This window comes from Protopterus annectens, chromosome 5.part0 (assembly GCF_019279795.1).
Source record: "Protopterus annectens isolate FY-2018-M chromosome 5.part0, PAN1.0, whole genome shotgun sequence".
NCBI classification, from domain to species: Eukaryota; Metazoa; Chordata; order Ceratodontiformes; family Protopteridae; genus Protopterus; species Protopterus annectens.
In genome coordinates, this window is record NC_056735.1 from 667,129,622 (window position 1) to 667,152,647 (window position 23,026).

Sequence of the window (23,026 nt, forward strand, 5' to 3'; positions counted from 1 at the left end):
TGGCAGTTCTCCACCCCTAAAGAACTTTCTCCTATTAGGTGGAAGCTTAAAATAATCTGCAGCTGTATATTTTTATAAACACAAGTTCTACATCTGAAACATATCATCATACCTCTTACACTAACTTCATGCAAATCCCTAAATTATGGGAGAAGAGTGCTTCTATTCTACTAGTTAACCATAGGTAGGTACTAAGCTATCGGCCCTGGGGCCTATACAAACCCAGCCAAAAAGGTACCCTGGCTTTTGCCACCCAAGAAAATAATTTTCCTGTGCCACTGTTGAGCAGAGCCACAGAGGTGATCCCTGGGGAGAATTTCCTATTTCCCATCCAGTCATCAAGATTTTTCTTGAAGAGTGCTAATGAGGAGCTTTGTTTGATATAGATAGGTAGTTTATTCTAGATTATGGGAAAACTCTGGGACAGAAATCTATCCCGCTGGCATGTTCTGTTTATTGTGGTGACAAGGTTTAGGTCCCTAGAGCGTGTAGCTCGGAGGGATTGGGATTTCTTTAAGTGGAGCATGTCCAACAGCTCTGGGTTTGACATAGCTTTGTATGTTAGGCAGAGATCACCTCTGAGTAGGCGATATGCGATGGAGTAAAGCTGGAGTTTTTTGAGATGGTCTGCGTAGGGCATCTGTTTGAGGCCGGTAATCCTCTTTGTGAGGTATTTCTGCAGCCTTTCCAGTTGTTGTAGATGTCTTGTGAGGTACATATCAAAAGGGGTGTTGTACTCTATAATGGGTCTAATGAGTGATGAGTACAGGGGAACAGTGACCTCTTTTTTTCTGGATCAGAAACCTTTTGTGATGAGGTGTGCCACATAGAAGGATTTCCTGACTACTGTGGCGATGTGATTATCAAAGGAGAGACTACTGTCCACCTGTGTCCCAAGGTCTCATCACACTTTCAGTGTTAAGTATACTATTGCCTATGTTGAAGTTCATGGGTAGAGAGTTTTTACCATAGGGGATGACAATGCACTTTTTGGCATTGAGCTTGAGGCCATGGCTTTGACACCAGGCATCTGTCTCAGTGAGGCCCTTTTAAAGGATGTCCACAATGTTAGGAGTTTCGATTATGGCTCCTTGTTTGCAGTCATCTGTGAACTTCGTTAGCCAAAGACCTTCTGTGTTAGCCTGTAATTCAGAGAAGTAGATAACAAACAGGAGAGGACCCAGGACTGAACCCTGTGGTACTCTACTTGTCACTGGTCTGAAGTCAGATTTGGAGTCTGCTACTTTCACAGTGTGGGTTCTGTCAGTGAGCCAGTTGGCAATCCATCTTGTGACATAGGGATTTATACCTAGTTTAGTGAGTTTATCTATAATTCCAGAGTGGGGGATGGTGTCAGAAGCCTTGGTGAGATCTAGATAGGCTGTGTGAACCACCTTACCCTCGTCTACGGCTTTGGTGACTGCTTCAAAGAAACCTATCAGGTTTAGGAGACATGATCTGCCTTTTACAAACCCGAACTGGGTGGGGTACAGAGTTTGGAGAATACCAATGTCTTTGTTTATAAGTTCCATGATGATATGTTCCATGGCCTTGCAGACCAGGCTCGTCAGGCTAATGGGGTGGTAGTTCCCGGGGTCCGTGGTGGCTCCCCCCTTTTGGAGTGGGATAACCGTCACTGTGCGCCATTCAGCAGGCACAAAGCCTGAGGTGAGGCTATGATTGAACATGGTACCTAGGTGGGGTGCCAGTTCATTCTGTAGTTCGTGTAGAACACAGCCTGGGATGCTGTGTGGTCCCATGGATGCTGTGTTCCTGGCTTTGGAGAGTGTGATTTTTACCTGTGCAGCCGTGATTACAGGAACTTTGCATTCTTCCGGTATAGAGATGTGCTCTTTAGGGGGTGAGAGGGGGGTAAAGTTAGCACTGAACCTATCTGCCAGGATGTTGGCAATATCAGTTTGATCTGTATATTTATTGCCATTGTGCTGTAACTCAGAGCAGATCTGAGTGCTGCCATTGAGATTCTTGACATAGCTATAGAATGCTTCGTGGTTGTCTTTAGAATCAGGGGTGATTTTGTTTTCGTAACTAGCTTTGGAGGATTTTATCAGGGATCGCAGCTTCTTACTGAGGCTGACCAGGGAGCTCCTCCACTCATGGGATTTTACTCTCTTTTGTAACAGTTTCTTCCTTCTGTTGTACAGTTTGTTTATGGCAGGGGACCACCAGATTGGCTTCCTTTTTTTGGAGGATAGCGTCTTGGTTCTGTTTGGGATAGCACGATCCATGCACTCATGTAAGTGCTTATAAAGTGCAATTGTGTAGGATTCATTAGTCATAACTGGATTGTCCATCTGCATGGGTGTCATGAAGTTCAGCACTTCTGTCTTAAGAAGCATGAAGTTGGCTTTGGAGAATTTTTTTACCATGGTTTCCTTAATGGGGGTGGGTGGGGGCAGGATGTGGATATCTAGGGTAATTAGCTTATGGTCGGATCTGTCCAATGAGGCGTTGACTTCATGTTGGTAATGACTAGACCTAGGATATTGTTGCCCCTGGTGGGGGTGTGGATAACTTGATCCAGGGCATTGGAGTTTATGAATTCCAGAAAGCGTTCAGCAAAGGAGTTGGTACATGAGTAGTTTTCCCAGTTAATGGTGGGGTAGTTAAAATCGCCCATTATTAGGGTGCTTGGTTGAACCCTAATATTTTCCAGTACATCAAGAAAAGAGGAGTGGGAATCCTGGGGCATGGTGGGTGATCTGTAGCAAGCTACAATTTGGATTGCAGTCTTGCCCAGAGTTAATTGCACTTGGATAACCTCGGCTGCATTATGTTGAGCAACTAGCCTGGAGGTGTGGATATCCTTAATGAATACGGACACACCTACGCCTTTGGTGTTCTGGTCCAGGTTACATGGCCGAAAAGTGTGGTATGAGTTTTAGCCTGGTAGTGCAGGGGTGCTTTCTAGAGGCTTGAACCAGGTCTCAGTCACTGCACAGATATCAATGTTCTCCATTTTAAGGAATGCCTCGAGTGAGTGCAACCAAATAAACTTTTTAAAACTTCAGCAAGGCACCTTTATTTTTCCCGCAAAGAGGACATCAGAAAGAGTCTCCTTGATCTGCTAGCTAAAGTCATTTTATGTGGACCAATCCTTTATATTCCCATTCTCTAAAATTGAGAAGCCATTAATAAAGACTAGCAGGTCCTGCTGGTAGTAGCCCAGGTTTAGAAGCTTCATTTCCAATCAAAATCAAAATCTGCAGGCAGCCCACCAAGAACAGCAGGAGCAAAAACTATATTTAGAGTCCCACAAAACATAAAAAAACACAAAAATCTCAAAATAATGCTTGTTGTTGAATCTCATTGGATAATTTTGTCATGAGATTTTCTGAATGTATAAAAAGTTGGTTGGTTCAATTTTTATTTATTCTGACAGAATCTATACAAATAAGACAAAAGTGCTTAATAACTATACTATTTAGTTCTGTGTGATTTGAGCTTTTTGTTGAGATTCAGGACCATGAGGACAAACCAACCTAGTATCATCTCTTGTAAAAGAATTTCTGCATCCAAGAATGGTATGACCAGTGCCAAAAAAGAATCAAGGCAAAAGGTTCAATAATTACTATACTTCAAACTTTTGTCCTCAAAAGCTCTGATGGTAACCTGGATGTCTACATACATAACCCCATTCACAGAGACCACAGACACTTTGTCAGGTTTGGGGCAGGGCATACTCACTTGCCAGTTCTCTTTGCTTTAGCTACTACACCAAATGACTTCTCACAGTGTCTGGGCTCCAGTGACAGCATACTGCAGAACCCAATGCTTTCTGATCTATCTTTATCTGAGTGACTATATGATAGAGGCCTAGTCAGAGGAAGGAGGAGAAAGGGCATTAGAGTACAATGGATTGCTTCCAAACCTTGGGACATTCTATCAATCCACCCCAGTCAAACCAACTATACTCCAAAAAGGGTGATTTCCAGGGATCTGATTGGACTCCAGCTGTCAGAGAACCTTACTTTTGCAGGCAAGATGAAATCTTTATAAGCCTGTTTTCTGGACACTCATAAAATGTTATCATAGAAGCCAAATTCTTAAGGGAACTGGAATTAAGGGCCTTTTTGATATTGATGATATCCCTATCAATGCTGCATATCATGGAGCTCCAGTGGTATTGTCAAGGTATTGCAGAAACAAATGGAATCAGCTTGGCCAGTTCCTGGGGGAGAACATCCCTATTGTGCCTTGCATAAGACAAGCATCAGACTGGTGAGTCAATCAAGTCTGACAAAACAAGGGAATTTTATTCAAAGTGGATCCTGTGAAACAGATTTTGGACACAGATGTCTCTAATGTCACATGGGATGCATGGAACTACACCCCAAAAAACCCTGCATAGTAGTGTTCCATACATTAAACACTTTCCAATACATTTGGAACCAGGGAGTTTTGCAAGATAACATAACCATGATGTTGTATATTAACAAACAAGGAGAGACTCAACCTGTGCAAGTTGGTAATAACAGCTTGGGAAAATAGCCTGAAAGTGCAACATGAACATAAAGGCAGTCTACAGCAAAACTCAGCAGATCAGAGACAGACCCCCATGAGTGGATACTGGACATGGACATGCCCTTTAAACTGGTCAAATGGTGAGGTATACTAGATATAGACTTTTTTCAGTTCTCTGAACGATATTCAAAAGACAACTCAGGATGTTCTGCTCCAGAGTACTACACAGAAAACTTTGGCAGTGGATGCCCTCTCCATCAACTGGACAGGTGTATTTCTGTCCACAATCCCTCTGATCCTCCTATTACCCAGTGCAACCTATAAAGCAAAGAAGGCAGCATTGATTTTCCCTTCAGTCAGAAATGTGCAAGTGTACCCCTTTATTCAGCACAGGGAGCCTAACACATCCAAACCTGAGGATTCTGTAGCTCACAGCATGGGTGATATGCCCTTGTTCTCTTTTAGGCACCAGTTCACTGAGGATATGAGAAACATAGTAAGGGAAGCTAGGAAGCCTCTTACCAGGAAACTAACCTAGCCAAATGGTAGAGGTTTTCCCTCAGGTTTCAAAAGGACCAAGACTGTTTTGCAGCTTTTGTCCCAGTGATTATATAATATTTGTATGAGTTCTCAAGGAGAGGACTGGCATATGCCTCAATGAAGATACATCTCTCTGACTTTTCAGCCTTCATTCCTGTAGCTTTCCCTTTAGCATCTCTGCAAACAGCTAAAGAGTTCCTTAATAATTTACAGCATCTCAAACCACCTAGGAAAGGTATTGTACATCCATGGGTCCTTCACTGTGTTGGAAAATCATCACCCTTTGAACCAACAGCAAATTCACTATAACTTCTGATACTGAAGACAGCCTTTCTGCATGCTACCATATCAGCTAGAAGGATTTCAGAATTGCAAGCACTCATGTGGAAAGAGCCATTTTTGTTGTTCCACAAGGACACAGTCAGACTGCGGACAAATCCTTACTTTATGCCTCTATGCAACAGTGAACCATATGGCAACAAAATAGTAAACCTGTAGCAGGTCTAAATATAATTTACAAAATAATCCTGCCACTCAAATACTGTTCCTTAGTTAATGCGACAGAAACAGGGAAACTACTTTTTAAAAATGTTTGAATTAAATCCATACACGTAAATAAAGTACAATGCGCTGTTTTTTTATATTATACTCCAATACTTTTGTGTCATTTGAACTGATGTGTGACAGGTTTGACACAGGATGTCAGAAGGCTGCATCAGTTAAATTTTATACAGGTACATTCAGAGGAAAAAAGGGTTTTAAGTATCTTCAAAACTGTTCAAATTCCTCTTTGGTGACTGCACTTCCTGCAATCTTAAGCATGTGTGTGAATTTGAATTGTGCATGTGTGCTCTGAAAGCAAGGTAATTTGCTTACAGCAGATAAGTTGTCAAACAGGTGACAAAACCGTGTGGCAAAACTCTGATGTCAGTGTTACTGCTAGGAAAATGCCATGCTGACATGTAATCCACAATAACCTGTGTGAAAAAACATTTTAACACTAAGCATACAAATTACTAGTAAATAGCTATGTTATCATGTTAGCCAGAGATAAGAAATATGATGGGCCTTCAAATGAAATTCATGAGTGTGAACCAATGTTTAAATGCCTATTGGAAAGACACTGTAAAAATGATTTTTTTGGAGAAGGATGTTCATTTTGTTACTGGAAATAATCTATCTGTAAATGAGGTGGTTTCAGAATTGTATACGGAAGATTAGATAACCGGCCAAAAAAATATTTTGTAAACAATAAGTGGCATGTTAATTATTTTCTGGGTAGACCAAGTAAACTAGCATTTTTCTGCTACCGAAACATTAATGCCTGCAGTCTTTACATTTATCTGATTACCTGTTTGCTTAGGTATGCATTTTTTATATTCACCTGGCTGTCTATGTGTCTAGAATTACAATACATATACATGCATGAGGCAGCAGGAATGGCAGTTACACATACCCACCAAAATGGAATGTCAGTATTTCTGAAGCCTAACTGCTTACGTCTATGTAGCTTTAACAGCATACAAAATAAAGGTTGTTGTTACTATGGGTGATAGCCTCAACAATGCAGTTTACAGCCACTGGAAAGCTTAATGTCATATTAAAATTAATCTCTTAATATACCAGATTAAAAATAAGATTATGATTATATTTCAGGCCAGTATTACAGCAATTATGAAAGAGATTCTAGGAAATTGATTCATACAAAGCATTCAGCTTATTTCTTTCAAGTAATACATTTGTACAGATCAGTATGATGTATACAGCAAACTGCATTACTTTAAGAGGTGAAGTGGCATTCCAAGGTCATTTACTCATCACTTGTGCGTTAGAGAGAGAGAGAATGAAAGTAATTTTCCTCAGAGGTTAGGAGCTGGCAGCCTCTTTTCATTTATTCATTTTGGCTGTGAGCTCACAGTTAGCAAACAGCCATTCAGAATTATTACAGGTCTTCAGAGACTGATCTGAGACACAGTAGCATACTTCTATAACAATAACATTGGTATGAATCTGTATATTTATACAGCACATTACCAGTTAGTTACTGTCATTAATACAAAACAGACAGATGCAATGTGGACTACTGCTAAACTATGTATACAAGGGCTCAATATTAACATGATAAAAATGAGTCAAAAATATAACATATTGACAGCATGAGGACAGAATTATGAAATGTAAGAGCCTGCACTTTAGTATGGAAATAACATTTATGAGTCTGTACTTCCATACAAAAAGAATACCGGATTCCTGGAACAACGACACAGAAGAGTGAAATTAAACACATGCAATGAACACAGCAAAAAAGTGAGGAAAATTAAAAGTATATTTATTTATTTATTTATTTTACATTTGTTAACCAGGCTAGTCCAACTGGATACATGTCCATTTTCAGTGGAGGCCTGGGGAGAAAAGCTCCAAGTTCAAAGGCATTCTATAATACATTTTAAAATATACAGAACAAAAACATTTAAAACAAAAAATTTGTACATGACATTAAAAAAGAGTTAATCATCTTCAGTATAATAAAATTTACAAAAAGCACTGAAAGAAGATGAATAGAAGTGTTCAGTGTGATAAGTAGTACTCAGGAAAGACAGTATTAGGAAATGAGAAAGGTAGTTTAGAAAATAGGTCCATGACTAGTTCTGAGAAAGAATTTTATGTTTTGATGGTAACAGATAGTTTAAAAACACCAGTTAGTCAGGGTTGGTACAAGAGCATAACCAGTGGTTAGAGAGGAAATGTTTTAGGTTAGTTTTGAATAGTGGGAGAGAGGTTAGGGTGGTAAGGTTTTGTGGTAAGTGATTCCATATTTTTCCAACTGAATTAGAGAATATGGAGTCTCCTGCTAAATTATTTGATAAGGAAGTGTGCATCAACATTTTTTTAGTGGAGCGTAGACTCCTCAAGTTATAATATGGTGTTATGAGGGTAGAGAGAATTGGGGTGTTGTTGGGTTGGTGAAGGACTTTATGGGCGATTATAAGTTGGTTAAATTGTAATAGGTGAGGTATTTCAAGCCAATCTAGTTGTTTTAGATTCTGACAGTGATGAGTCCTGTATGGAGAGTTAGTGGCAAATCTGGCAATATTATTATACGATCTAGCTAGTTTGTTAAGATTATTTTTAGACAGATTGGTATATATAGGGGAAGCATATAATAGGGTAGAGATTAAGTGGGTTCTAGCTATTGTGGTTCTGGCTAGTGATGTCAGGAAATGTTTGATTCTATAGAGGGATCCAAGTTTTTTGTTGGTAGATTTTATTGTAGTGTTTATGTGAGTGTCGAACTTAAGTTGATTGTCAATTGTAATACCTAGGAGTTTGGTGGTGGGGTCTGGAGAAATAATGGTACCATTGTTGGATGTAAGTGTGAAATGAAGAGGGGGAGACAAGTGAGAGGGTGTAAAGAGCAATAATTTTTTTTTTTTTTGGGTTGGAGAACCATTGTTCTACAGTGGTGAAGGATTTTTGTGTGAGAGAATGAAGTTCAGTTTGGAATGAAGCTGAACAAATGATTGTAGAGTCATCAGCATATTGAATGCAGGTAGAGAGTGGAATAGAGAGATGAAGGTCATTTATAAAAATGGAAAACAATAGCGGACCTAAAATGGAGCCCTGTGGGACACCTAGGGAGGTGGGAAGGAGTTCTGAAAGATGGTTTTGCCAGAGAACTGCTTGATTTCGGTTTTCCAGGTAGGATGTAACCCAGTTCATAGCAGAATTATTGAGAGATAGTGACTTTAGTAGGTGGAGGAGAAGCTGATGGTTGACCACGTCGAAGGCTTTAGATAGGTCTACAAAGAATGCAGAGGAAGGAATATTATTATTGCAATTTTTGTTGATGCAGTTGGTAAAGGATAGCAAGGCTGTGGTGGTACTGTGGAAAGGACGAAAACCATGTTGACAGTTAGCTAAGAGATTGTAGTGGAGTAGGTGGGTAATTAATTGTTTGTGGATACATTTCTCCATTATTTTAGCAAGTGGAGACAGTAGAGCTATGGGGCGATAGTTAGAGTACTCAGTGGAGTCACCACCTTTGTGAAGAGGAATAATGTGTGAGATTTTCCAAATTGATGGAATAGTGCCTTCTTTTATGGTTCTATTGATCAATATGGAGATTGGGTAGGCAATGGCTAAGGCTCCTAGTCGGAGGTATTCTCCTGGTAATTTATCGGCTGAGGGGGTAGTAGGTTTTCATTTTTGAAGTAGGGAAGAGATATAGGAGGTGGGTATCGGTTCAAGGTGGAAGGGGGAGGAATGGAGTTTGCACTGGGCAAATTGGAGGCATCAGGGTTTTATTGATTTGCTAGATTTAGTACAGCAGAAGTAAAAAAAGTATTAAAAGCATTTGCTATTTGTGTTGGACAGTCAGGGTTGGAGCCTAGTGGATTAGATGTGACTACTTTACCTGGGGATAGAAGCCTGTTTATAGTAGATCAGAACTTTTGTGGTTGCTGAAGGGATGATTTTTGAAGTTGGATATAAAAGTTCTTTTTGTCTTGTAGGACAGCTTTTTTAGTTATGTTTCTTTGTTGCCTAAAAGTTTGGTGATCAATTTTGTCTTTTGTGGTACGCCATTTAGCCCAAGATTTGTTCCTACTAAGGATTAGCTTCTTAGTCTGATTTGTGAGCCATGGTGCTGGTTTATTTTTCATTCTTATGGAATGCATTGGGGCATGATGGTCTAGGATTGCTAGGAAAGTAGTAATGAAGTAAGTTACTGCTTCATTTATTGGGAGGGACTTGAGTGGTTCCCAGTTGCATTGTTTAAGTTCGGTTAGGAACAGTTCTTGGTCAAAGTGTTTTTTGCTACGGGCAGTTCTGACTGGAGTAGAGATATTTACATTTGTTTTATGTCTAATTATATATATTAGAGAGTGATCACTAAGGTCATCTGGGAGGGTTCCTGTTGTATAGTTTTGCTGTGGACAATTTGTTAGTATCCAGTCCAGGATGCTTTCTTTATTATTAAGTTTATTTGTTCTAGTTGCAGAGTTTATAGCTTGTGAGAAGCCATACAAGTTGATCAGGGTGGATGGATTGGTATTGTTACATGAATTCCAGTCAATATTAAAGTCTCCTAGTAGTATTGTTTCTTGAGGGAGATTTGAGGAAAATCAGTTTAGTAGGTCTTCTAGTATAGTATGGTTTTTACCTGGTGGAAGATAAGTGCAGATGATGTTAACTGATTTTTGGTGGTTAAGCTTTAATTTAGAAATAATTATTTCCATGTTGTTTTCTGAGGGTAGTTTATGGTTTATTTTGCTGATTTGTAGTCCTGCTTTATAGAGAATTGCTACCCCCCCACCTTTTTTATTTATGCGGTCCTGTCAAATGATATTATAGCCTGGGGGGATAATTTCAATATCTTTTATTGCAGGTTTGAGCCATGTTTCAGTTAAGCAGAGGATGTCGAACTGGTGAACATCCAGAAGAGCATGAATTTGAGGTATTTTGTTGCATATACTACGTATGTTTAGATGGGCTATTAAGAGTGATTTAGAGGATTTGCTTAATGGTAAGGGGATAGTATTATATTGGTTACTGTTAGTGGAGGATGGGTGAGTCTTTGGGCCTGGGTTGGCATGGATGTCTCCATCTATTAAGGAGTGGAATAAAGTAAAGCTGTAGTATTGGGGAAGTTTACAATGGTAATCAAATAACTTTCTATTGTTAAGTATTGAGTATTTAATATGAATTAGTCGATGATATTTAGCTTGAAAGTAGCTGGGCTTGTAGATGGCATTGAGAAAGCTTGTGGATAAAGCAGGAAAAGACGATGCAGTGTATTTGGAAGGGATGATAAGAGTAGAGAAAAGGGGTTGTTCATAGGAGGTTAAGAGGTAGGTAGTGTTAAGAGTAGTCAATAGTGAGAGTAATAGTAAACATTGATGTTGGTTAGGCATGGTAGAAGAATGAAAAGTGGGTATTAGAAGAGAAGGAGAAGAGTAGGGGTTAACCTTTGGGAGAATAGGCTGGGGGTAGTGGGAGGAGATTTATATCTGAGGGGTGTGGAGATATAAATACAGGGTGTGGCTAGTAGTGAGTGTATGATTGGTTTTAGGTAAAGGGGGAGTGGTTATGAGGGTATAAGTGTAGAGTCCCTGGGGGCAGGTGGGAATTGGGGGCAGGGTAGGGGAGCGGAGTGAGCCCGAAGGGAGAACAGAGCGGGAAGACACAAGAGAGTGGATTATTACGGAAAACAATCAGTGGAATGGAAGAAAGAGCAGGTAGGTTAGAGAGTTAGAGAAAGTGTATATGGTAAAGTCGGCTGATCTGTAGAGATATATTAAGTTGGTGTACTAAAGTATGATATAGCAAGGTGAGGGAGGAGAGGGTGAAAAAAAGAAGCAAATCCGGGAAAGTGATTCTGTTAAAAGACTAGTAAGTAAGGTAAAGGGGGGTAAAAAAAAGTCTATGAGGAAAAAATATAGAGAAGTGGTGAGGTGCCACCTTGTGGCCAGTTATATAATTGCAATGACTGGTACCTGAGCAAGGGGCTAAAAACGGTTGGGAGAGAGGAAAGATGCTATATAACAGCAATATGAATAGTTGAGCAAGGTGTTAATAGAGATTCAGCAGTAGTAAGAATGAGGGGATTGGGGGTTATTGGCTGCTGGCTATTCTGGAGGGAAGCTTAACTAAGATACGAGAGTCTTTGTAGTCAGGACAAACATAACTCTCTTAATGAGTAGGTTTCTCAGGGAGCTGAAGGGTATGGTCTTGGTGAAATTCCTTTGCTTCCAGGAGGATAGTAGTCAGGAATATTGGTGCTTGAATATACCAATTGACCACGCTAGTATAGGGTAAGAAGAGAGAGAGATAGTAAGGCTAACAGTGCTAGTATTGGAAAGCAAATGCAATTATAATACATGCATGTAAAAATATTTGCTAACAACATCTGCTTAGTATTCATGTTACAAATCATCTAGACAATGAAATAAAAACACATCTAGACCATGTAAAAAATAAGGAAAAAAAAAAAAAAGTCAGGTAGAGTCTAACAACTGGTCCTATTGAATATTTAAAGGCATAGTATAAGGGTAGAGACAATAATTTACCTTGTATTATTAGATGGGACTATCGCATAAAGCCATTGTTAAACTGTACAATACTAACTTAAAATCATTATTAAATAGGTTCTATATCAGCGATATATTGGTTAAAAATCAGGTTATAGCCTGTAAAAGGCTAAATCGGTAAACACCGACCTGTGTCCTATGTTAACAAGAGATTGAGACAGGCAGCGTATATTCCGTATAGGTAAAATCAGAAGCCCTAACCGCCAACTGTAAAGGGAGTGGAGAACTATGTTAGTCTCCGCAGAAAGTAAGTTAGACCTGCTAGTTACCCGTTAGGTAAGGATTCAGAGGGTGGTGCAATTATAGATAATATTATCTTGTTTCCAGTGTAGTGAGATAAACCTCAGCCAGTCGCTAAGTAAATAGGGAATAATATGGTAGCATGCCTTCGGCTAAGTATATAAGAGCTAGACACATTAAGCATACAACTAAAAGCAATGCGAGCCTCGTTCAGCGTGAGATTAAAAGTATCCTAGTGGCTCTAACTAGGTAAAGGTGAATAGCGACAAGGATACACAGCTAATTACAACTAGCGTTACACAGTATAAAGTTTAGATTTCAGATAGGACTCTGCATATTAAACAAACAGACCGTTTCAATGGATATGCAGCTAAATACAGCTAGCGTTTCACAGTATACAGTTTAGATTTCAGATGGGACTCTGCATATTAAACAGAGGATACACAGGTAAATACAACTAGCATTACACAGTATACAGTTTAGATTTCAGATGGGACTCTACATGTTAAACAAACAGGAGCACTGAAAACACTGACTCCTTAGGAAAAAAAAAGACAACACAGGCAATAAAGTCCTTTCATGTCAGCAAATGCAAAATTTCTATTTCAGGCATTTTGGTTTATAAAAAGAAAGTGTTAATATTAATGGGCAAACTATGCTTCCCACTATAGCTTTAAAGGAATAAAATATAGGCACTAATTATTTCCCTGATTTTAGAATAACAGCCTGCACAAGGAAGCGAGTTGTCACTTGTGATGCTGCCCGTCGGTTCCAGTGATTTATGTTATTACAGTTTAGCCTGCTAATAACATAAGTGAAATAACAGATTCCAACTCACTTGAGAAGTCCACCGTAAAGATAACAAAAGTCTTGCAATAAAGAAACAATAGATTAAAAGCAAACTAGGTCTGGTCTTAGGGATTTCCTAGCCATTATGTTTCTGTCTGTTGAAAACAAATGCACGTTATTACTGGTTCATAACTTCAGTCTGTCCCCATTAGTATTTACTTACAGCTGTGTTTTTACACATTTATTTATTTACACTTTGTTGAAGGGGTTGTTCCTACTAGGCCAGTGTCCTCTTTTCAGAGGAGATGTGAGACAGTATTCCGCAGTGAATGGCAATGCAGTTTTTGACACCTTGTATAACATGTCATTCTTTAACTAATGCAAGATATGGAAGCATGTAGAATGCCTTCTGTTGTTATAGAAAGTTCTGTGTTTAAGTATCAGAAATGCAATGCCTCAACAGAGAAGAAGAATACTAAACTGGCTGTTCTATTTAAAGCTATGTTTAATTCCAAGATTATCAGTGCTGCCACAAAGGGAGTCTTACATTGCCATCTCTTTTATCATTAGACATTTTCCAAACATTCAAGGCTTTTATTGATGATAATTTTCAGCAAATGTTGCTCCTTATACTGGGTGCTCACTGAAAGTCTGATGATGGCTGTAACCTCGCTCCTCAGAAAGTATAGTTTTGTACCTACCATAAATGTAGATGTTCGAGTGTAAACACTGCTGCAGTCATCACACTTGGATTATCCTGCCGTCAGGCGGTCCTGCAGTCAGCCAGAGTTCCAAAGTCTTGGTCCGGCATCGGTTGCTGTCGCCTCCTCCCTGACGTCAGTGCGACAGGGGTATAAAAGATGCAGCCAACGCCATTTTCTTCAGTTTTTCTTGCCCCAGATGTCAGGTGCCCCCAAATAGGTAGGCAATTCAAACTGCTAGTAAAAAATACAAAAGCAAAGCAAACAACCATTTTTTAGTTACCAGCAAATACTCCCCATAGGTAATAAAGGGTAGATGCCCCAGGTAAGTACAAGAAAGTAAGAGGGGAAGGAGGGAGGGTAACCTGGACTGCAGCAGTGTTTACACTCGAACATCTACATTTATGGTAGGTACAAAACTGTACTATGTTCATCGTGTTACACTGCTGCAGTCATCACACTTGGGTGGAGTCCCAAAGCTGAGGTAGGGAGGCTGGATCTATAAAGCATTAGGAGTGGCTATAAGGCCCTGCAGTACAGCAGTGGCGAAGAGAGCTCTGGATTTGGAGTATAAAGGCAAATGGTAATGTTTGGTGAAAGTATGCACAGAACTCCATGTGGCTGCTTCCAAAATATCCTTGGTAGGTACTCCTCTGAGGTAGGCAGCTGAAGTGGCTGTTGCCCAGGTGGAGTGAGATCTGATGCTGCTAGGTACAGGTTTCCTATGGTGGGTATAGCAGAAACGTATACAGTGTCCTATCCATTTTGAAATAGTCTGCTTTGAAATGGCTTTTCCCTGTGCTCCTGCAGCATATGCTACCAATAATTGTTCAGTTTTTCTGAAAGCTTTGGTTTTGTCCAAGTAGAAGCGTAACTGTCTGTGAATGTCCAAAGAATGTAGTAGTCTCTCCCCTTTGTTCTGTGGTTTTGGATAGAAAGTTGGCAAGTGAATAGTTTGGTTTAGAGCCACACTTGATACCACCTTTGGCATAAACATAGGGTTAGTTCGTAAAGACAGCCTGTCCTGGTGGAAGATGAGGAAAGGTTCCACTGCCATTAGTGCCTGTAATTCTGAAACTCTTCATGCTGATGTTATTGCCAGTAGCAGAGCAGTTTTCCAAGAGATGTATTTTAATTCTGCTGTGTTAGCTGGCTCAAAAGGAGGTAAAGTTAATTTTTCCAAAACAAAGTTGAAGTCCCAAGTTGGTGTGGGTGCTCTACGGGACGGTCTTATGTTTTTAGCCCCTCTGAGGTATTGTTTGATCAAAGGATTAGAAAAAATTGGTGGATCCATGTTGTAATGAGCAGAGATAGCTGAGGCGTGGAGCTTGATGGATGAAAAAGAGATGCCCTTGTCCACCATCTCAGTTAAGTATTGCAGTATCTGAGGAATGTTTGGGACAAGAGGGTCAAGGCTGTGTGCTTGGTTCCAGGCACAGAATCTCTTCCATTTATCCGAGTATGCTTTCCTGGTGCTAGGTCTTCTGGCCTCCAGAATGACATCCATAACAGCTTTGGAGAGAGGCACTGCTTGCTTGGCTAAGGAATTTTCCATGCAGCTAGATTTAAGGTCTTTAGCTGGCTGTGAAGTATCTGATTGTTGTGCTGTGTCAGCATCTGTGGGATTTGAGGCAAAATCCAGGGTGGTTCTTGTGTTAAGTTCTTTAAGATTGGGTACCAGTGCTGGTGTGGCTAGTCTGGTGCAATCAGGATCCTTTTTGGCTCTTCCTGCCTGGCTTTTATGAGTACCTTTGGAAGGAGAGGTAAAGGAGGGAAGGCGTATACTTGTAGTTTTTTCCAGCTGAATGAGAGGGCATCCACTTTCCATGCTTGTGGATGGTAGCTCCTTGTGCAGAATTTCTGTAATTGGCAGTTCTTTGGGGAAGCAAACAGATCTATGTCCGCGTTCCACCATTTTTGTGTTATCATTCTGAATATTTGTGGGTTCAGTTCCCATTCGTGTGGGTCCATAATGTTTCTGCTTAGGTCGTCTGCCAGTGTGTCCTTCTCTCCTGGCAGGAATTGTGCTTATAGATGAACTTGGTAGTTTACAGCTGTGTTCCACAAGGTCATGGCTTGCCTGCAGAGGGGGTAGAAGTGTGTGCCCCCTTGCTTGTTTATGTAGCACATAACTGTGGTGTTGTCTGTCTTTAGTAGTAATTGCCCTGGATGCAGTAGGTCCTTGAAAGCTATAATAACATTTTGTACAGCTAGCATCTCTTTTTGATTGATGTGGAAATGTCTTTGCTCTGTGGGCCATTCGCCCTGGATACATTTTCCTGCCATGTGTGCTCCCCAGGCGTAATCCGATGCATCTGTTGTCAGTGTTTGCCTGGCTATGGGTTGAGTGAAAGGCTGTCCCTTCTTGAGGTGACAAGCTTGTGCCCACCAACGAAACTCCTGTTGTAAGCAAGGAATTCGTGGTATAACTGTTTCCAAACTTTGACAGTGTTGAGACCATATGCTCTTTAGGTACCATTGTAGTTTCCTCATATGCAGTCTGGCATATGGAATTAGTAGTATGCAAGATGCCATGTAGCCCAAGGCCTGCAGAATTTTTCTAGCAGGGAGTTGGGTCTTTGTTGCCATTAATTGAAAATATTGAGTCAGTTGTACTTGCTTGTCTGGCGTGAGATAAGCCATCTGGGCCATTGTGTTCAAGCTGGCACCCAGGAATATTATCTGTTGTGAGGGCACTAGTTTTGATTTCTTTTCGTTTACTGTGTACCCCAGGCAACTTAATAACTTTTTTACGTACATCAGATGCTTTAGTAGAATGTCCTTGCTCTCTGCTTGAATCAGGCAGTCGTCCAGGTATGGATAAATTTGAATTCCTTTTTGCCTGCAAAATGCAATTACTGGTGCCAGGCACTTTGTGAAGACCCTGGGCGCAGTAGATAAGCCAAAGGGCAGTGCAGAGAATTGATAATGCATTGGACCAGCTAGAAACGTGAGGTATCTTCTGCAGTTTTGTCTGATAGGGACATGCAGATATGCCTCTTTGAGGTCCAATGTCACGAGACAAGCTTTCTTGCCCAGCATGGGAAGAAGCTGCTGTAGTGTCAACATCTTGAATTTCGGTACATCCAGGTAAGTGTTTAGTGTAGAAAGGTCCATAATGGGTCTCCAGGCTTTGTCCTTTCTGGGAACCAGAAAGAGTCTTGAGTAAAATCCTTGTCCTTGTTCCTGTGGTGGTACCTTTTGAATAGCTCTCATGTCCATGAATGCTGTAATTTGTCTTTGAGCCTCTGCCCATTGATTTGGTGGCAGATTTGGCATTCCTTTTAGCCTTGGCAGGGTGTGAAAATGGAACCTGTAACCTTGAGATACAATGTTGAGAACCCATTTGTCTTTGGTGATGCAATGCCAGTTGTGATAGAAAAGTGCCAGTTTTTCTCCTAAGGGGGCTGCCAAGAGAGAGCTGTTTGGCAGCTGTAGTGGAAAGTCACTGAGTCTGTTTTTTATAAGATTGAGGCCTGTCTTCTCCTTCTTTCTGGCCTGGTGTGCCCCACTGTCGAAGCCTGTAAGGGCCTTGTGTCTGACCTCTACCTCTTGGACGTCTGTATCTGCCCCTTTGAGGTCTGTCTGTGACTGGAAAGGACCAATTCTTTGTTGGCCAATTTCTGCTAAAACGAGGAGGCTGAACCTGTAAGAAATCTTTCACTGTTTGCATAGATTTTGCCTTATCCTCCATCTTCTTTAATACCTCCTCTGCCTTAACTCCAAACAGGACTTCTCGCTGCAAAGGTGCATCCAATAATTTTACCTTAACATGATCTGGTAATGTATGTTCTTTTACCCAAGCATGCCTTCTAATGACAGAGCCTGTAACTGCTGCTCTACAGGAGGCCTCTAATGAGTCAAACCCACATTGCAAAGTATGTTTTCCCACTTGTTCAGCAGCATGCAATAAATCCTGCATTTCTTTTAAGTTAGGAGGATCTGAATATGGAAGCATCTTTTGTTTCAACTGAGACAACAAAAATTGCTGATATTTTATCATGTGAAACTGGCAATTCAACGCTCCCATTGCTAAAATTGCAGACGTATATACCTTCTTTCCCCATCTGTCTAAAGCTCTGGAATCTCTGTCAGAGGGAACTGGGTTTTTTGCTGATGAAGCCTTAATCCCTTTGGGTCCCTGAGAAATAGTTTCAGGGTCAGCAACAGGGCTTTTGTACAGAAACTTGTGAGAGTCAGGGACTCTGTAATATCTATCTGGTTTAACTGGGGCTGGGGGTAAGGAGTCAGGGTTCAAACTGGATTCAGTGTACACATCATCCACAATGTCAAGAACTGGCGAGATAGCAAGGGGTCTGTGTTGAGGCAATAAAAGGAAGTCTCTGAGCCTTTTCTTGGATTCTGAATAATCCTGACCTTTCCAATGGAAATGCTCCCTCATGGTATGTAAGGTCTCCCCAAAGGAATAATCCTCAGGCGGAGAGGCTGACAGAATTGATTCCTCAGCATCAGAATCCTCATAAGAGGGTAAAGAATATCCTATGTCCGAGGAAGTGTCAGAGGAAATGGACACCTGGTCAGAAGATTCATAGGCTGCATCCTGTCTGGGCCCTTTATCAGGAGGGGGATGGGAACCCCTGATCAGGGTGATTAGGTCCTCGGCCATTTTTAGCATTTGTTTCTTAGGCATGGAAGCCTGTCCTGGAGAGAGTTGTGTGTGTTTCTTTGCTTTTAAGGGGGGCTTAGACTTAACAGAGGGTTTAATGGTTAACTGGGTAGGTCTGAAAACACCCTCTGTAACTGTGGATTGCTCAGCTACTTCGATTCCCTCAGTAGGTTTAGGATCGGTAAGCTGAAGGTCTAGTGCGTCCGAAGGCCCAGCTAGCTCCACGTGGGAGTTGGATGCGGTCTGTGGTTCTGTGGAAGCAGTTGTCAGGGGCTGCGTAGGCGCCTCGCTGAAAACCGGAGAACCGGCGACCGGCCTAGAAGAGGCCTCATCGTCAGATTTGGGCCTCGGATGCCTGTCCTTGTGCTTTTTATGCATTGTGGTTGTCGGAATTTCCGACGGCATGGTGTAATTGAATTTTCTACCAAAATAATATCGGCAAAATCAAACCGATGTTTAATAGTGCGTTTGTTATACCTAGCACGAAACCGACAACCAGTGACATTGTGGTCAGGGCCTAGGCATGGAATACAATAGGAGCGGAAATCCTTATGAGGTATTTGCTTCCCACAAGAAATACAGTTATTAACTTTTACTGACATCCGTCTGAGGCAAGAAAAAGTTTCCCCAGTGGGGTACTTAGCTTTTTTAGAAGACTTCGGTTCTGGATTAGGAGTAGGCCGACCGGCACTTGCGAACTGCTTCTGCTTCAGGCACCACGCGGCAAGAAAGACTGAAGAAAATGGTGTCAGCTGCATCTTTTATACCCCTGTTGCACTGACGTCAGGGAGGAGGTGACAGCAACCGACGCCGGACCAAGACTTTGGAACTCTGGCCGACTGCAGGACTGCCTGATGGCAGGATAACCCAAGTGTGATGACTGCAGCAGTGTAACACGATGAACATCAACAAAAACTGTGAAAAAGGCAAACAACTAAGAGAATGTAGTATCGTTTTCCCAATTCTCTCTCATACATTGATCTCTGAGTTAGCATATGTATGCAGCAGGGGAGTAGAAAACAGCTCTCCCCATGTCACAGGGTGCAGAGCAGCCCCCCCCCCCCCAAAAAAAAAGTACTTAAATACTGTTAAGAATGAATTATAGTATTCACTTTTCATTTATTTATACATATATGCATGTAATTACTTATTGGTTTGTTTGTTTGTCAGACATGTTGATTAATCTTGTTACCTACAAAGAGCTGAGTTTCCAAAACAGTGTCTCATATTCTTAATAAAACAGTGACACTCAAGTATGCAGCTATCAAAGTTCTATTCTGAAGTTTAATGTGAGCACATTCATTTTCTATTTTGAAGTTTAATGTGAGCACATTCATTTTATACTACGTGTCTGTTACATTTAAAAATAGTGAAACCTCACTTTCATTTTGAAATGTATATTATCCTTGTGGATCTGATGTTGTAATGACAAAATGTGTGTATGTTTTTAATATATTTCTTATTTGTAACCTTGAATGAATCTAATAAGTGTTGGGTTTTTGTTCTAAACTGAGTATTTTGGGAATGTTAACAGCTTGTAAATCTCTGATGGCCTTTTGACTTCGATTTGACACTGCCTATACAGGACCACATCAGTGATGATTTCTTTCATTTCTTTATTTACTTCTTACTTTTACTGTGATATGGTATACTTTCCTGATTCATTTTGAAGCAAGATTCACAGTGATGAGCTTGATTAATCACATTGATGATTGGCAGCATTTGTAATGGGGGTGGGCAAGCTTCTAAGTGTCTCAAACAGGTGTTCTCTCCTACATCCTTAAGCTAATTAACTCCAAATTCTAGGTCAGTGTCAGTACACCTCTTGAATTTTTTCCACATTTCTCCTGTAATTACTAACCATGACATTACCTCAAATTCTCTATAAAAAATCTTCATGGTTAACTGGTAAATGTGTTCTACCCAACATATCTGTTACATGGAATTCCTTGCCTGGTCAATACTTCACATTCAGATCACACTTCTGTAAGTTGAGATCCATGTCAGAACATCAACTTTTCAGAAAGTCAAACTTCATATGGTTGAGATTATATGATTAACTTTCTGAAAAGACGAACGACACAAAACAACAATCTACGTTTTTGCAGTGGGTTGTGCCCCCTGCACTCCCTGCATATTATATATACTATCTCCAAGATCGTACTACAGTAGTGAAAAGGTTACATTTCCTATCCCCACTGTAATGTGATCTCCATACAAAAGCTTTGACTTTTCAAGTTGATCAGATGGTCTCTACTATATAAATTTCAACTTTCTGATAAGTTGATCCTCTGAACAGGACCTGTTAAGTAACATCCTCTGCAATCTTGTAGGAGTCATGTAAAAAAGCAGTTCCTGTTCCTTGCCTGGTCAATACTTCACTTTAAGATCATACTTCTATAAACCGAGTGGTCTGCATCGACCGGAACTTCATTCATACATAACTGTTGATCGTTTCCTTTTAATCTATGCATATTTCCATTGTGCAATTGTAAATGTGCTTGACACATAGGCAATCACTCCATTCTCTTGTAGCATCACAGTTTGTGCACCTTTCTAACTGACATGAATAAACCAGTGTATTGTAATTGGATACCAAATTATTTTAAAAACAGAACATTTGTTTTAAAAATAGAACATTTGTAACTACATTTCTAAGAATTTCAAAACTCCTTTCCTTGTCCTTAGTTCCACTCGTATGTAACATCTTGCTCTAACAGCATCTTTAAAGGTACCATTATACCCGAAAAAAGTTTTATATACACTTTTTCAGATATTGTATGATTCTTAGAAACCTCTTAACCTCTGTAATACTCTATTGCATTTTGGCTTTGTTATTTGTACAAATGCTCTTGCTTTTTCAATATCAGGCTTCACTTCCTCTAATACTAGAATATTACACATATGTAGCAGATCTGTCACAGCTATTTTACATCTGTTTTTATTTAACTTGGCATTATGCTATCTGAATTTTCAACAGATGGGTTAGTCTCTTGCATGGTCAATCTTAATGTTAGCTAACACAGCAACAGGTCATCAATTACGTTTACGACACCTTCCAAGCCTCCAATTACTTGTGCAAAAGTTTTTTTTTTTTTGGAATAGTTCTGGAGTTGATGAAATGTCAAAGATCTAAAGAGTCACTAAAGGTATATTAAATTTATGCAATTTGGTGTCTTCTTCAAACGGCGGTATTAGCTGAAATCCCTAGTTTGCATGCAGTCTTGAAAACAAATTTAGTATTTTGTATAGTTCAGACCACTGGATAATCCTTTCTTTTAATCATATTATACATCTTCTTGCAGTTCAACATAAATACAAAGCTTGTCTTGTTTAATACGACTACTACTACTACTAATAATAATAATACTAACCACAGTATAATCTCTTCTTTTGATTCTAACTGCTAGTAAAGTAACACCTGTGTCTTCAATTAACTTTAATTTCTGCTGTATTCTACTCCTGAAAGCTATGAATACTTTGCCAGCAGCATGCATCTCTGGTATATTATCAGCATTTATTTGTACATGATAGCCATCTAGCAAACTTTCTAAGCCCAAAAGTAAATTAGCAGTCATGAAATGTTTCTGCTGTGGCTCTGTAACTGCGTGATGGTTCCTGAATTAGTATAGGAGGCATCCAATTGAAAATAGCAAAGTTATGGGTTCAGCACTCCAAAAATAAAGCAAATGCAGTGGAAATACAGCACATGTCAAAACTGTAAGTAGCATGTCTACAGTATGTTTGTAGACACACACACACACACACACACACTACATTACATTAGGGGGAATACCATACAATACCATGCACTTGGACTTAGAATATATTACCCTACTGACATTTACAGTCCCACTGTTCTAAGGATTACAGTTATAGTGCTCAACATATCAAGGAGCACATGTGCATGAACACATTCTCTGTTTGTATTTACATGGTGAATTTATTTTATCATCCATAGCTTTTGAAAAATCAGACAATCAACATACTACAAAAATATTAGGGGAATTCTGCAAATGCTACAGTTTGAAACAGGCTCTTATAATTCTTACTTTTATTTTAATATTTAAATACCGTTTGATATACTGACTATAACTGGGGCTCTGAATATAGATACAATGAACACACACCTCTTTTCTCCATGCCTTTAGGTCTTAATACTACAAAAGAAAATTTAGGCATAATATTATACCCTGTGTGATAATGATGTGCGGTATTGCCAGATATGCCTGGAGAAGTAGGGCAGTGGATGTGTAACATATGCCAGCATAGCTAGCTAGAGTTTTGTAAAAAATTATATTTAATTTGTATATCAAACTGATTTGTACAGGTGCTTGTGTTGAAAATGTACTTGTAAAGTTGGTTGTGTTAAAATGTACCAAAAGTGGGTCCTGCTGGACAGAAAAGAAATACACCTGTATGTCAGACTGTATTGAAACTGTTGAAATGAATACATTGTAATAGAGAATACTGGAAGAGAAGCAGTTAATCTCAGTCCAGCTAACTATGAAAAATAGTTTGAAATTAAACTACCTGGTTTAAGCCATAAAGATCGG

General features: G+C 40.0%; 1 protein-coding gene across 1 annotated transcript in view; it reads right to left on the reverse strand.

Moving 5' to 3' along the window:
- Window positions 1-23,026, reverse strand: part of DHRSX (dehydrogenase/reductase X-linked) — a 1,564,048-nt gene that overhangs the window by 39,054 nt on the left and 1,501,968 nt on the right. The window lies entirely within an intron of this gene.